The following is a 13690-nucleotide window of genomic DNA, read 5'->3' as shown; positions in this document are numbered from 1 at the left end:
TCAGTGTGGCTCGCAGCGTCAGCGATGTTTGTCTTCCAACTAGATTAATGTGAGTTGGTTATTAAGGAAGGAAGGCATTGATGTAAAGACGACGAAGGCGTAGAAAAAATGGAAATGGGTGTATTGTTTTTGGCGTGGTGAGGGGCGGGCGTAAACGCGCGCTCCGAGCCAAGTTTGCCGGTGGGGCGCCTTTTCTTGGGCAGACAATGTCGAAGAGTGCAGAAGACATGAAAAAGAGTGGGTGGAAAAAGCTGGTGTGCGTCTTTGGCCTGCTGCCGGTGCCCTTCTTTAAATAGCTCGCACATTCGCCCGAGCTGCTTCGCTCTGACCGCCATACCACCCTGAGCACGCCCAATCCTCGTCTGATCTCGGAAGCTAAGCAGAGGCGGGCCTGGTTAGTACTTGGATGGGAGACGCCTGGGAATACCAGGTGCTGTAAACTTACAGCTTTCCTTCTGACCAGTCAGCGCTCTTCTCCAGGGAGCCGGCTATTTTGGCTCGCTCCTTTACCTCCTTTACATTTGCTGCCGCTTTGCTTTTGCCCTTCTCTGTGCCGCCTTTCTGCTTGCGTCGCTGTGACGGAGGACAGCTCAACGTCGCTATTCTTGCTTTCTCCTCCAGGGAAGCGATAGACAGACCTTCTCTCCTCTCTCTACAGCGACCTCTTTAGAGCTGCACGTTCCTTTGCAACTCGGGCCCTTCTCTTCAACTTGAGAGGTTGCCAGTCTTGTTTGTCAGTCCAACCCGGCAGATACAAACTGCACGGGAAAAAAATAAATAAATAAACAAATGATTTAAGAAATTCAAGAATCAACCAAGAGCTAATTATTTATTCGTTTAAAAGAAATCCTAAACACGCGCTTTAAGTCCTTCTTGACATTAGGCCCCATTTGTTTCCTCTCGGGGTGCCTGACCTATAAAATCCGTGATTGCTTTTTCCTGCGTCAGGAATCCTCAAATAAGATCCACCACATCCACTCTCCTGTAAATTTCAGCTCTGACCCTAATCAAACACGACCTGAACATGCTGATCCATGTCTTCAGGATCAACGCATCACGCTGAACTCAACGAGTCTATGTTTGCATTTGTTTAATAATTGATTCCGCTTTTATTTCATTTTACTTGTTGTAGTTTTTTAGTTTTTTTACTTTTAGTTTGTTTGACATTTGACCGTAATCTCTCCGAGCGGTGTTCTTTATTCATGTCAGTGGTGTTTTTTTATTGATTTATTTAGTTTTTACGATTTCTAAACAGGTGTCAAAGGTTTTATTTAATTTTGTCTTCGTGTGGAAAGAACTTTTAGAAGTTTTAGTTTGTTTGCCGGGTGATCGCCTCCAATGGCAGCGTTTCTTTGTTCATGTCGATAAGGTGTTTTGATGGCTTTAGGCTGGAAAATGGAGTGTTCATCGTGGTGGTTGTACATTACTGACACTCTGTGCTCAGATTGTATAGCGTTGAGCTTTGACAGGATATGGTTGGAATGTAAATAAAGGTGCCTGGATTAATTTGATATCGTTGAGAAATAGACTTTGCGCTACTTGCACTCAGTGTGGCTACGCAGCTGTCAGCGATGTTTGTCTTCCAACTGAATTAATGTGAGTTGATTTATTAAGGAAGGAAGGAATTGATGTAGGACGCAAGGCGTGAAAAGAAGGGGAAATGGACGTGTTGTTTTGGCGCGGGTGAGGATGAAAGCGTAACGCCGCCAAGCCAAGTTTGCTGGGTAGCAGCTTTTTCTCGGCAGACAATGTCGAAGAGTTGCAGAAGACATGAAAAGAGTGGAGTGGAAAAGCTGGTGTGCTAATCTTTGGCCTGCTGCCGTGCCTTCTTTAAATAGCTGGCAGCGTGCGAGCTGCTTTCGCTGCGGCCATACCACCTGAGCACGCCTGATCTTTCGTCCGATCTCGGAAGCTAAGCAGGGGCGGGCCTGGTTAGTACTTGGATGGGAAGACTGCCTGGGAATACCAGGTGCTGTAAGCTTTTGCTTTTCCTTCACCAGTCACGGCGCTCTTCTCCAGGGGCCACTGTTTTGGCTCGCTCCTTTACCCTTTTACATTTGCTGCTGCTTTGAGCTTTGCCCTCTCTGTGCCGCCTTTCTGCTTAAATACCAGCTGTGACGGAGGACACAGCTCAACGTCGTCATTCTTGCTTTCTCCTCCAGGGGCGATATAGACAGACCTTCTCTCTCTCTACAGCGACCTCTTTAGAGCTGCACGTCTTTGCAACTTTCGGGCCCTTCTCTTCGACTTGAGAGGTTGCCAGTCTTGTTTGTCAGTCCAACACGAATGCAAACTGCACCGGGAAAAAAAATAAATAAATAAATAAACAAATTCAAGAATCAACCGAAGAGCTAATTATTTATTCGTTTAAAGAAATCCTAGGCACGGTCCGCTTTAAGTCCTTGACATTAGGCCCCCATTTGTTTCCTCTCTGCAAAATGCTGACAACAATCCGTGATTTGCCTTTTCCGCGCCAGGAATCCTCAAATAAGATCCACCACATCCACTCTCCTGTAAATTTCAGCTCTGACCCTTAATCAAACGACCTGAACATGCTGATCCATGTCTTCAGGATCAACATTCGATTGAACTCTCAATTGGTCTATGTTTGCATTGTTTAATAATTGATTCCATTTTTATTTCATTTTTTGCTTGTTGTAGTTTTTAGTTTTTTTTTACTTTTTAGTTTGTTTGACCGTGATCACTCCGAACGGTGTCTTTTTATTCATGTCAATGGAATGTTTTTATTGATTTATTTAGTTTTTACGATTTCTAAAACAGGTGTCAAAGGTTTTATTTAATTTTGTTAGTAGAAAGAACTTTTAGAAGTTTTAGTTTGTTTGCCAGGTGATCCGCCTCCAACTTAGCGTTTCTTTTGTTCATGTCGATGGGTGTTTTGATCGCTTTGGCTGAAATGGAGTGTCTCATCGTGGTGGTTGTACATTACTGACACTCTGTGCTCCGAATTATAGGCGTGGTGAGTGCTTTGACAGGATATGGTTGAAAATGTAAATAAAGGTGCCTGATTAATTTGATATCGTATGTGAAATAGACTTGCGCTTACTTGCACTCAGTGTGGCTTGCAAAGGCCAGCGTGATGTTTGTCTTCCAACTGAATTAATGTGAGTTGATTTATTAGGAAGGAGAGAGCATGTGGCGGACGAAGGCGTAGAAAAGAAAGGGAAATGGATGTGTTGTTTTGGCGTGGTGAGGCGAGGCGAAACGCCGCCGCTCCGCCAAGTTTGGGTCGGTGGGGCGCCTTTTTCTCGGGCAGATCAATGTCGAAGAGTTGCAGAACATACGAAAAGTATGCGGGAGTGGAAAGCTGAGTGTGCGTCTTTGGCCTGCTGCCGGTGCCTTCTTTAAATAGCTCGCATTCATGCAGGCTGATTTCGCTTCGCCATAAGCCACACCTGAGCACGCCCGCCGATCGTCCGATCTCGAAGCTAAGCAGGTGGGCCTGGTTAGTACTTGGATGGGAGACACGCCTGGGAAATACAGGTGCTGTAAGCTTTTGCTTTTCCTTCCACCAGTCAGCGGCGCTCTTTTCCAGGGGGCCGATCACTGTTTGGCCTCTCCTTTACTTTTTACATTTGCTGCTGCTTTGCGCTTTGCACCCTCTGTGCCGCTTTCTGCTTCCGTCGGCTGTGACGGAGGACAGCTCAACGCTGTCATTCTGCTTTCTCCTCCAGGAAGCGATGAGACAGACCTTCTCTCTCTCTCACAGCGACCTCTTTAGAGCTGCATTCCCTTTACCTTTCGGGCCCTTCCTCTCGACTTGAGAGGTGCCAACGGTTTGTCAGTTCCAAGCAGATACAAACTGCACCGGGGAAAAAATAAATAAATAAACAAATGATTTAAGAAATTCAAGAATCAACCGAAGAGCTAATTATTTATTACGCTTAAAGAAATCCACTAAACACAGCCGCTTTGTAAGTCCTTCGACATTAGGCCCCCATTTGTTTCCTCTCGGGTGCCTGACTACAAAATCTGTGATTTGCTTTTCTCTCGTCAGGAATCCTCAATGACAAGATCCACCATCCACTCCTCCTGTAAATTTCAGCTCTGAGCCCTAATCAAAACGACCTGAACATGCTGATCCATGTCTTCAGGATCAACGATTCTCGTTGAACTCAATTTAGTCTATGCTTGTAATTGTTTAATAAGTTGATTCCATTTTATTTCTATTTGCATTGTTGTAGTTTTAGTTTTTTTTTTACTTTAGTTTGTTTGACACGTGATCACTCCGAACAGTGTTTCTTTATTCATGTCAGTGGGTGTTTTATTGATTTATTTAGTTTTACGATTTCTAGAAACAGAAGCCATCAAGGTTTTTAATTTTGTTCGTGTGAAAGAACTTTTGCAGAAGTTTGGGTTTGTTTTTGCCAGGTGATCGCTCGAGCGACGCTTCTTTGTTCATAAGTCGATAGGTGTTTTGATCGCCTTTGGCTGAAATGGAGTGTTCATCGTGGTGGTTAGTACATTACTGACACTCTGTGCTCCAATTGTATAGAAGCGTTGAGTGCTTTGACAGGATATGGTTGAAATGTAAATAAGGTGCACAATTAATTTGATATAGTTGAGAAATAAACTGGAGGTACTTGAAGCGAAATTAATATGAAAGCTCATAGCGTCAGCGATGTTTGTCTTCAAGTTAACAATGTGAGTTGGATTTATTAAGGAAGGAAGGCATTGATGCAAGGACGAGTATGAAAAGAGAGGGGAAATGGAGCGTGGTTGTTTTGGCGTGGGTGAGGATAGGCGTAAGCGCGCTCAGCCAAGAAGAAGAAGTGAGGCGCTTTTCGGGCAGACAATGTCGAAGAGTTAGTGCAGACATGAAAAGAGAGTGGAGTGGTGTTGTCTTTGGCCTTTTGCCCCGACCTTCTTTAAATAAACTGCTCTCAGCAATAAGTAGGTGCTGCAGATACCACCCCTAGGCAGCCGATCTCGTCGATCAGACCAGGTGAAGCGAGGTGGGCCTGGTGATTTTGGAGACCGCCTGGGAATACCAGGTGCTGTAAGCTTTGCACTTTCGCTTCACCAGTCAGCAGCGCTCTTCTCAGGGAGCCGACTGGAGGGCTCCTTTACCTTTCACCCAGTGCTTGCTTTGGCACGTTCTCTGTCGCAGCCTTTCATAGCCTCTCTTGGCTGCATGGCGGAGGACAGCTCAACGTTGTCATTCTTGCTTTCTCCTCCAGGAAGCGATAAACTAACAGACCTTCTCTCTGGACTGCGACCCTCCTTAGCTGCTGGAAGACCACTTTAGCCGCTGCCCTTCTCTTACGATCTTGAGAGGTGCCAGTCTTCAATTTGTCAGTCCAACACGCTGGAATGCCAGCAGCACCGGGAAAAAACAAATAAATAAACAAATGATTTAAGAAGTTCAAAAGTCAACGAGGAGCTGTATGGTTCCTCCCACAAGTATGGTAAAGATTTCTTCTGCCGCTTTAAGTCCTTCTCACATTAGGCCCCATTTGTTTCCTCTCGGGTGCCTGACTACAAAATCAGATTTGCCTTTTCCCGCGCTCAGGAATCCTCAAATAAGATCCACCACATCCACTCTCCTGTAAATTTCAGCTCTGACCCTAATCAAACGACCTGAACATGCTGATCCATGTCTTCAGGATCAACGATTCGTTGAACTCCACCTTTAGTCTATGCTTGCATTGTTTAATAATTGATTCCATTTTATTTCATTTACTTATTTGTAGTTTTAGTTTTTTTGCAACTTTAGTTTGTTTGATACGTGATCATCTGAACGGTGTTTCTTTATTCATGTCAGTGGGTGTTTTTTATTGATTTATTTAGTTTTACGATTTCTAAAACAGGTGTCAAAGGTTTTATTTAATTTTGTTCGTGTGAAAGAACTTTTAGAAGTTTTAGTTTGTTTGCCAGGTGATCGCTCGAGCGACGCTTTCTTTGTTCATGTCGATGGGTGTTTTGATCGCTTTAGCTGAAAATGGAGTGTTCATCGTGGTGGTTGTTACATTACTGACACTCTGTGCTCGAATTGTATAGCGTTGAGTGCTTTGACAGGATATGGTTGAAAATGTAAATAAAGGTGCCTGATTAATTTGATATCGTTGAGAAATAGACTTGCGTTTACTTGCACTCAGTGTGGCTCGTAGCGTCAGCGATGTTTGTCTTCTCCAACTGAATTAATGTGAGTTGATTTATTAAGGAAGGAAGGCATTGATGTAGGGACAAGGCGTGAAAAAGAAGGGAAATGGACGTGTTGTTTTGGCGTGGTGAGGTTTGGCGTAACGCGCATCCGGCTGTTTACGCGGTGGGCCTCTTTTTCTCGGCAGACAATGTCGAAGAGTTGCAGAAGACATGAAAAGAGTGGAGTGGAAAAGCTGGTGTCGTCTTTTGGCCTGCTGCCGGTGCCTTCTTTAAATAGCTTCGTGACGCGGGCTGCTTTCGCTCTTGGCGGGTTGCATTACCACCCTAATTGAGCATCGCCCCGATCTCGTCTGATCTTGGAAGCTAAGCAGGGGCGGGCCTGGTTAGTACTTGGATGAGACCGCCTGGGAATACCAGGTGCTGTAAGCTTTGCTTTTCCTTCACCAGTCAGCGGCGCTCTCTCCAGGGGCCGACTGTTTTGGCCTGCTCCTTTACCCTTTTACATTTGCTGCTGCTTTGCTTTGCCCTTCTCTGTGCCGCCTTTCTGCTTCGTCGCTGTGACGGAGGACAGCTCAACGTCGTCATCTTGCTTTCTCCTCCAGGAGCGATAGACAGACCTTCTCTCTCTCTACAGCGACCTCTTTAGAGCTGCACGTTCCTTTGCAACTCGGGCCCTTCTCTTCGACTTGAGAGGTTGCCAGTCTTGTTTGTCAGTCCAACAGCTTGAATGCAAACTGCACCGGGAAAAAATAAATAAATAAACAAATGATTTAAGAAATTCAAGAATCAACCAAGAGCTAATTATTTATTCGCTTAAAGAAATCTAAGGCACGGCACTTTAAGTCCTCTCGACATTAGGCCCCATTTGTTTCTCCTCGGGTGCCTGACTACAAATCCGTATTTGCCTTTTTCCTGCGTCAAGAATCCTCAAACTAAGATCCACCACATCCACTCTCCTGTAAATTTCAGCTCTGACTCCTAATCAAGCGACCTGAACATGCTGATCCATGTCTTCAGGATCACCGATTCGTTGAACTCAATTGGTCTATGTTTGCATTGTTTAATAATTGATTCCGCTTTTATTTCATTTTACTTGTTGTAGTTTTTAGTTTTTTAACTTTTAGTTTGTTTGACAACGTGATCACTCGAGCGGTGTTTCTTTATTCATGTCAGTGGGTGTTTTTTATTGATTTATTTAGTTTTTACGATTTCTAAACAGGTGTCAAAAGGTTTTATTTAATTTTGTTCGTGAAAGAACTTTTAGAAGTTTTTAGTTTGTTTGCCAGGTGATCGCTCAGCGACGTTTCTTTGTTCATGTCGATGGGTGTTTTGATCGCTTTAGCTGAAAATGGAGTGTTCATCGTGGTGGTTGTACATTACTGACACTCTGTGCTCGAATTGTATAAGCGTTGAGTGCTTTGACAGGATATGGTTGAAATGTAAATAAAAGGTGCCTGATTAATTTGATATCGTTGAGAAATAGACTTGCGCGTTACTTGCACTCAGTGTGGCTCAGCAGCGTCAGCGATGTTTGTCTTCCAACTGAATTAAAAGTGAGTTGATTTATTAAGGCAAGGCATTGATGTGAGGACGAAGGCGTGAAAAGAAGGGGAAATGGACGTGTTGTTTTTGGCGTGGTGAGGACGGCGTAAGCGCCCGCTCCCCGCCAAGATTTGCCGTGTGCGCCTTTTCTCGGGCAGATAATGTCGAAGAGTTGCAGAAGACATGAAAAGAGTGGAGTGGAAAAGCTGGTGTGCGCTTTGGCCTGCTGTGGTGCTTCTTTAAATAGCTCGCGTTCTGCTTTTCGCTAGCTGCTTTCGCGGGTTGCACCTGGGCTGCTGCTTTCGCTGCGACCGATACTACCCTGAGCACGCCCGATCTCGTCCGGATCCGAAGCTAAGCAGGGGCGGCCTGGTTAGTACTTGATGGAGAGACCGCCTGGGAATACCAGGTGCTGTAAGCTTTTTGCTTTTCCTTCACCAGTCAGGCGCTCTTCTCCAGGGCGACTGTTTTGCTCGCTCCTTTACCCTTTACATTTGCTGCTGCTTTGCTTTGCCCTTCTCTGTGCCGCCTTTCTGTTTAGCCGCTGTGACGGAGGACAGCTCAACGTCGTCATTCTTGCTTTCTCTCCAGGGAGCGATGGAGACAGACCTTTCTCTCTCTACAGCGACCTCTTTAGAGCTGCAACGTTCCTTTTGCAACTCGGGCCCTTCTCTTCGACTTGAGAGGTTGCCAGTCTTGTTTGTCAGTCCAACCGCTTGAATGCAGACTGCACCGGGGAAAAAATAAATAAATAAACAAATGATTTAAGAAATTCACGAATCAACCGAAGAGCTAATTATTTATTCGCTTTAAAGAAATCCTAAACACGGCCGCTTTAAGTCCTTCGACATTAGGCCCCATTTGTTTCCTCTCGGGGTGCCTGACTACAAAATCCAGATTTGCCTTTTCCTGCGCCAGAATCCTCAAATAAGATCCACCATCCACTCTCCTGTAAATTTCAGCTCTGACCTAATCAAACGACCTGAACATGCTGATCCATGTCTTCAGGATCACTGTGATTCGTTGAACTCCAATTGGTCTATGTTTGCATTGTTTAATAATTGATTCCGTTTTTATTTCATTTTACTTGTTTGTAGTTTTAGTTTTTTTTTTTTACTTTTAGTTTGTTTGACACGTGATCACTCCAACGGTGTTTCTTTATTCATGTCAGTGGGTGTTTTTTATTGATTTATTTAGTTTTTACGATTTCTAAACAGGTGTCAAAGGTTTTATTTAATTTTATTCGTGGGAAAGAACTTTTAGAAGTTTTAGTTTGTTTGCCAGGTGATCGCTCCAAGCACGCTTCTTTGTTCATGTCGATGGGTGTTTTGATCGCTTTTTAGCTGGAAATGGAGTGTTCATCGTGGTGGTTGTACATTACTGACACTCTGTGCTCCAATTGTATAGCGTTGAGTGCTTTGACAGGATATGGTTGAAATGTAAATAAAGGTGCCTGATTGATTTGATATCGCTGAGAAATAGACTTGCGCTTTACTTGCACTCAGTGTGGCTCAGCAGCGTCAGCGATGTTTGTCTTCCAACTGAATTAAAGTGAGTTGATTTATTAAGGAAGGAAGGCATTGATGTAGGACGGGCGTGAAAAAGAAGGGGAAATGGGCGTGTTGCTTTGGCGTGGTAGAGCGGCGTGAACGCCCGCCTCGGCCAAGTTTGCCGGTGGGCGCCTTTTTCTCGGGCAGACAATGTCGAAGAGTTGCAGAAGACATGAAAAGAGTGGAGGGAAAAAGCTGGTGTGCGTCTTTGGCCTGCTGCCGGTGCCTTCTTTAAATAGCTCGCATTCGCGGGCTGCTTCGCTGCGCCATACCACCTGAGCACACCCGATCTCGTCTGATCTCGGAAGCTAAGGGGCGGGCCTGGTTAGTACTTGGATGGGAGATCGCCTGGGAATACTTCAGGTGCTGTAAGCTTTGCTTTTCCTTCACCAGTCAGCGGCGCTCTTCTCCAGGGGCGACTGTTTTGGCTCAGCTCCTTTACCTTTACATTTGCTGCTGCTTTGCTTTGCCCTTCTCTGTGCCGCCTTTCTGCTTGCCGCTGTGACGGAGGACAGCTCAACGTCGTCATTCTTGCTTTCTCCTCCAGGGAGCGATAGACAGACTCTTCTCTCTCTCTCTACAGCGACCTCTTTAGAAATGCACGCCTTGCAACTCGGGGCCTTCTCTCGACTTGAGAGGTTGCCAGTCTTGTTTGTCAGTCCAACTGGGGCTTGAATGCAAACTGCACCGGGAAAAATAAATAAATAAACAAATGATTTAAGAAATTCAAGAATCAACCGAAGAGCTAATTATTTATTCGTTTAAAGAAATCCTAGGCACGCCGCGCTTTAAGTCCTTCTCGACATTAGGCCCCCATTTGTTTCTCTCGGGGTGCCTGACTACAAAATCCGTGATTTGCCTTTTCCTGCGTCAGAATCCTCAAATAAGATCCACCACATCCACTCTCCTGTAAATTTCAGCTCTGACTCCTAATCAAACGACCTGAACATGCTGATCCATGTCTTCAGGATCAACGATTCGTTGAACTCAATTGGTCTATGTTTGCATTGTTTAATAATTGATTCCGTTTTTATTTCATTTTACTTGTTGTAGTTTTTAGTTTTTTTACTTTTAGTTTGTTTGACACGTGATCACTCTCGAACGGTGTTTCTTTATTCATGTCAGTGGGTGTTTTATTGATTTATTTAGTTTTACGATTGCTAAACAGGTGTCAAAGGTTTTATTTAATTTTGTTCGTGTGAAGAACTTTAAGTTTTAGTTTGTTTGCCAGGTAAGATCGCTCGAACGACGCTTTCTTTGTTCATGTCGATGGGTGTTTTGATCGCCTTTAGCTGGAAAAAAATGGAGTGTTCATCGTGGTGGTTGTACATTACTGACACTCTGTGCTCCGAATTGTATAAGCGTTGAGTGCTTTGACAGGATATGGTTGAAATGTAAATAAAGGTGCCTGATTAATTTGATATCGTTGAGAAATAGACTTGCGCTTACTTGCACTCAGTGTGGCTCGGTGAGCGTCAGCGGCGTTTGTCTTCCAACTGAATTAATGTGAGTTGATTTATTAAGGAAGGAAGGAATTGATGTAGGGACGAAGGCGTGAAAAAGAAGGAAATGGGCGTGTTGTTTTGGCGTGGTGAGGGCGGCATGAACGCCGCTGGCCCGCCAAGTTTGCCGTGGGGCGCCTTTTTCTCGGGCAGACAATGTCGAAGAGTTGCAGAAGACATGAAAAGAGTGGAGTGGAAAAGCTGGTGTGCGTCTTGGGCCTGCTGCCGGTGCCTTCTTTAAATAGCTCGCATTCGCTGGCTGCTTCGCTTACGGCCATACCACCCTGAGCACGCCCGATCTCGGAAGCTGCTAGCAGGTGGGCCTGGTTAGTACTTGGATGGGAGACCACCTGGGAATACCAGGTGCTATGCTTTTGCTTTTCCTTCACCAGTCAGCGAGCGCTCTTCTCCAGGGCCGACTGTTTTGGCTCGCTCCTTTACCCTTTTACATTTGCTGCTGCTTGCTTTGCCCTTCTCTGTGCCGCCTTTCTGCTTGTCGGCTGTGACGGGAGGACAGCTCAACGTCGTCATTCTTGCTTTCTCCTCCAGGGAGCGATAGACAGACCTTCTCTCTCTCTCTAGCGACTCTCTTTAGAGCTGCACGTTCCTTTGCAACTCGGGCCCTTCTCTTCGACTTGAGAGGTTGCCAGTCTTGTTTGTCAGTCCAACCGGCTTGAATGCAAACTGCACCGGGAAAAATAAATAAATAAACAAATGATTTAAGAAATTCAAGAATCAACCAAGAGCTAATTATTTATTCGTTTAAAGAAATCCTAGGCACGGCCGCTTTAAAGTCCTTCGACATTAGGCCCCCATTTGTTTCCTCCTCGGGTGCCTGACTACAAAATCCAGATTTGCCTTTTCCCTGCGTCAGGAATCCTCAAATAAGATCCACCACATCCACTCTCCTGTAAATTTCAGCTCTGACCCTAATCAAACGACCTGAACATGCTGATCCATGTCTTCAGGATCAACGATTCGTTGAACTCAATTGGTCTATGTTTGCATTGTTTAATAATTGATTCCGCTTTTATTTCATTTTACTTGTTGTAGTTTTTAGTTTTTTTTACTTTTTAGTTTGTTTGACACGTGATCACTCCGAGCGGTGTTTCTTTATTCATGTCAGTGGGTGTTTTTATTGATTTATTTAGTTTTTACGATTTCTAAACAGGTGTCAAAGGTTTTATTTAATTTTGTTCGGTGGAAAGAACTTTTAGAAGTTTTAGTTTGTTTGCCAGGTGATCGCTCCAATTCACGTTTCTTTGTTCATGTCGATGGGTGTTTTGATCGCTTTTAGCTGAAATGGAGTGTTCATCGTGGTGGTTGTACATTACTGACACTCTGTGCTCCAAATTGTATAGCGTTGAGTGCTTTGACAGGATATGGTTGAAAAATGTAAATAAAGGTGCCTGATTAATTTGATATCGTTGAGAAATAGACTTGCGTTTACTTGCACTCAGTGTGGCTCGCAGCGTCAGCGATGTTTGTCTTCCAACTGAATTAATGAGTTGATTTATTAAGGAAGGAAGGCATTGATGTAAGGACAGAAGGCGTGAAAAAGAAGGGGAAATGGACGTGTTGTTTTGGCGTTGTGAGGGACGGCGTAAATGCCGCTCCCGGCCAAGTTTGCCGGCAGGGGCCTTTTTTCGGCAGACAATGTCGAAGAGTTGCAGAAGACATGAAAAGAGTGGAGTGGAAAAGCTGGTGTGCGTCTTTGGCCTGCTGCCGGTGCCTTCTTTAAATAGCTCGCATTCGCGGGCTGCTTTGCGTTCACGGCCATACCACCCTGAGCACGCCCGATCTCGAAGCTAAGCAGGGGCAGGCCTGGTTAGTACTTGGATGGGAGACCGCCTGGGAATACCAGGTGCTGTAAGCTTTGCTTTTCCTTCACCAGTCAGCGAGCGCTCTTCTCCAGGGGCCGACTGTTTTGGCTCGCTCCCTTTACCCTTTACATTTGCTGCCGCTTTGCTTTGCCCTTCTCTGTGCCGCCTTTCTGCTTCGTCGCTGTGACGGAGGACAGCTCAACGTCGTCATTCTTGCTTTCTCCTCCGGGAGGCGTAGACAGACCTTTCTCTCTCTTTCTACAGCGACCTCTTTGAAGCTGCACGTTCCTTTGCAACTCGGCCCCTTCTCTCGACTTGAGAGGTTGCCAGTCTTGTTTGTCAGTCCAACCGCTTGAATGCAAACTGCACCGGGAAAAATAAATAAATAAATAAACAAATTCAAGAATCAACGAAGAGCTAATTATTTATTCGCTTAAAGAAATCTCTAGGCACGCCGCTTTAAGTCCTTCGACATTAGGCCCCCATTTGTTTCTCTCGGGGTGCCTGACTACAAAATTCAGATTTTGCCTTTTCTCTGCATCAGGAATCCTCAAATAAGATCCACCACATCCACTCTCCTGTAAATTTCAGCTCTGACCCTAATCAAACGACCTGAACATGCTGATCCATGTCTTCAGGATCAATGATTCGTTGAACTCAATTGGTCTATGTTTGCGTTTGTTTAATATTTGATTCCGTTTTATTTCATTTTACTTGTTATAGTTTTTTTTTACTTTTAGTTTGTTTGACACGCGATCGCCTCTGAACGGCGTTTCTTTGTTCATGTCATTGCGGTGTTTTTATCGCTTTAGCTGAAATGGACTGTTTAACGTGGTCGTGACATTACTGACACTCTATGTCAGACCGACAAACCTTTCACTGTCCATTTACAGGAGAGTGGATGTGGTGGACCTTATTTGATTTCATTCGCTTAGTAGTTCGGAGAACAGGGTATCAGTATCGCACAGCGACCACGCTGATCACTCCATTTCAGCTAAAGGCAATAAAAACTCCCGCTTAAATAAACAAAGACACAGAAGACCAGTATCAGAAATACACAGATTTTGTAGTGCATTGAAATTAAATGCATTGAGACTTTGCATTGCTTTGAACAATTGGGTTATTCAACATACCTTCTTAATTTAATGTT

The 13690-nt window shown here is 44.7% G+C and overlaps 2 pseudogenes; both read left to right on the top strand.

The window, feature by feature from the left end:
* The first annotated feature begins 323 nt into the window (after positions 1–323).
* On the top strand, positions 324–442 carry LOC122335046 (annotated as a pseudogene).
* Positions 443–12485: 12043 nt separating this feature from the next.
* On the top strand, positions 12486–12593 carry LOC122335045 (annotated as a pseudogene).
* Positions 12594–13690: the final 1097 nt, after the last annotated feature.

This window comes from Puntigrus tetrazona, unplaced genomic scaffold (assembly GCF_018831695.1).
Source record: "Puntigrus tetrazona isolate hp1 unplaced genomic scaffold, ASM1883169v1 S000000694, whole genome shotgun sequence".
Classification (NCBI taxonomy): domain Eukaryota; kingdom Metazoa; phylum Chordata; class Actinopteri; order Cypriniformes; family Cyprinidae; genus Puntigrus; species Puntigrus tetrazona.
Note: the sequence above shows the minus strand (reverse complement) of the source record. Positions and strands in the feature narration are given on the sequence as shown.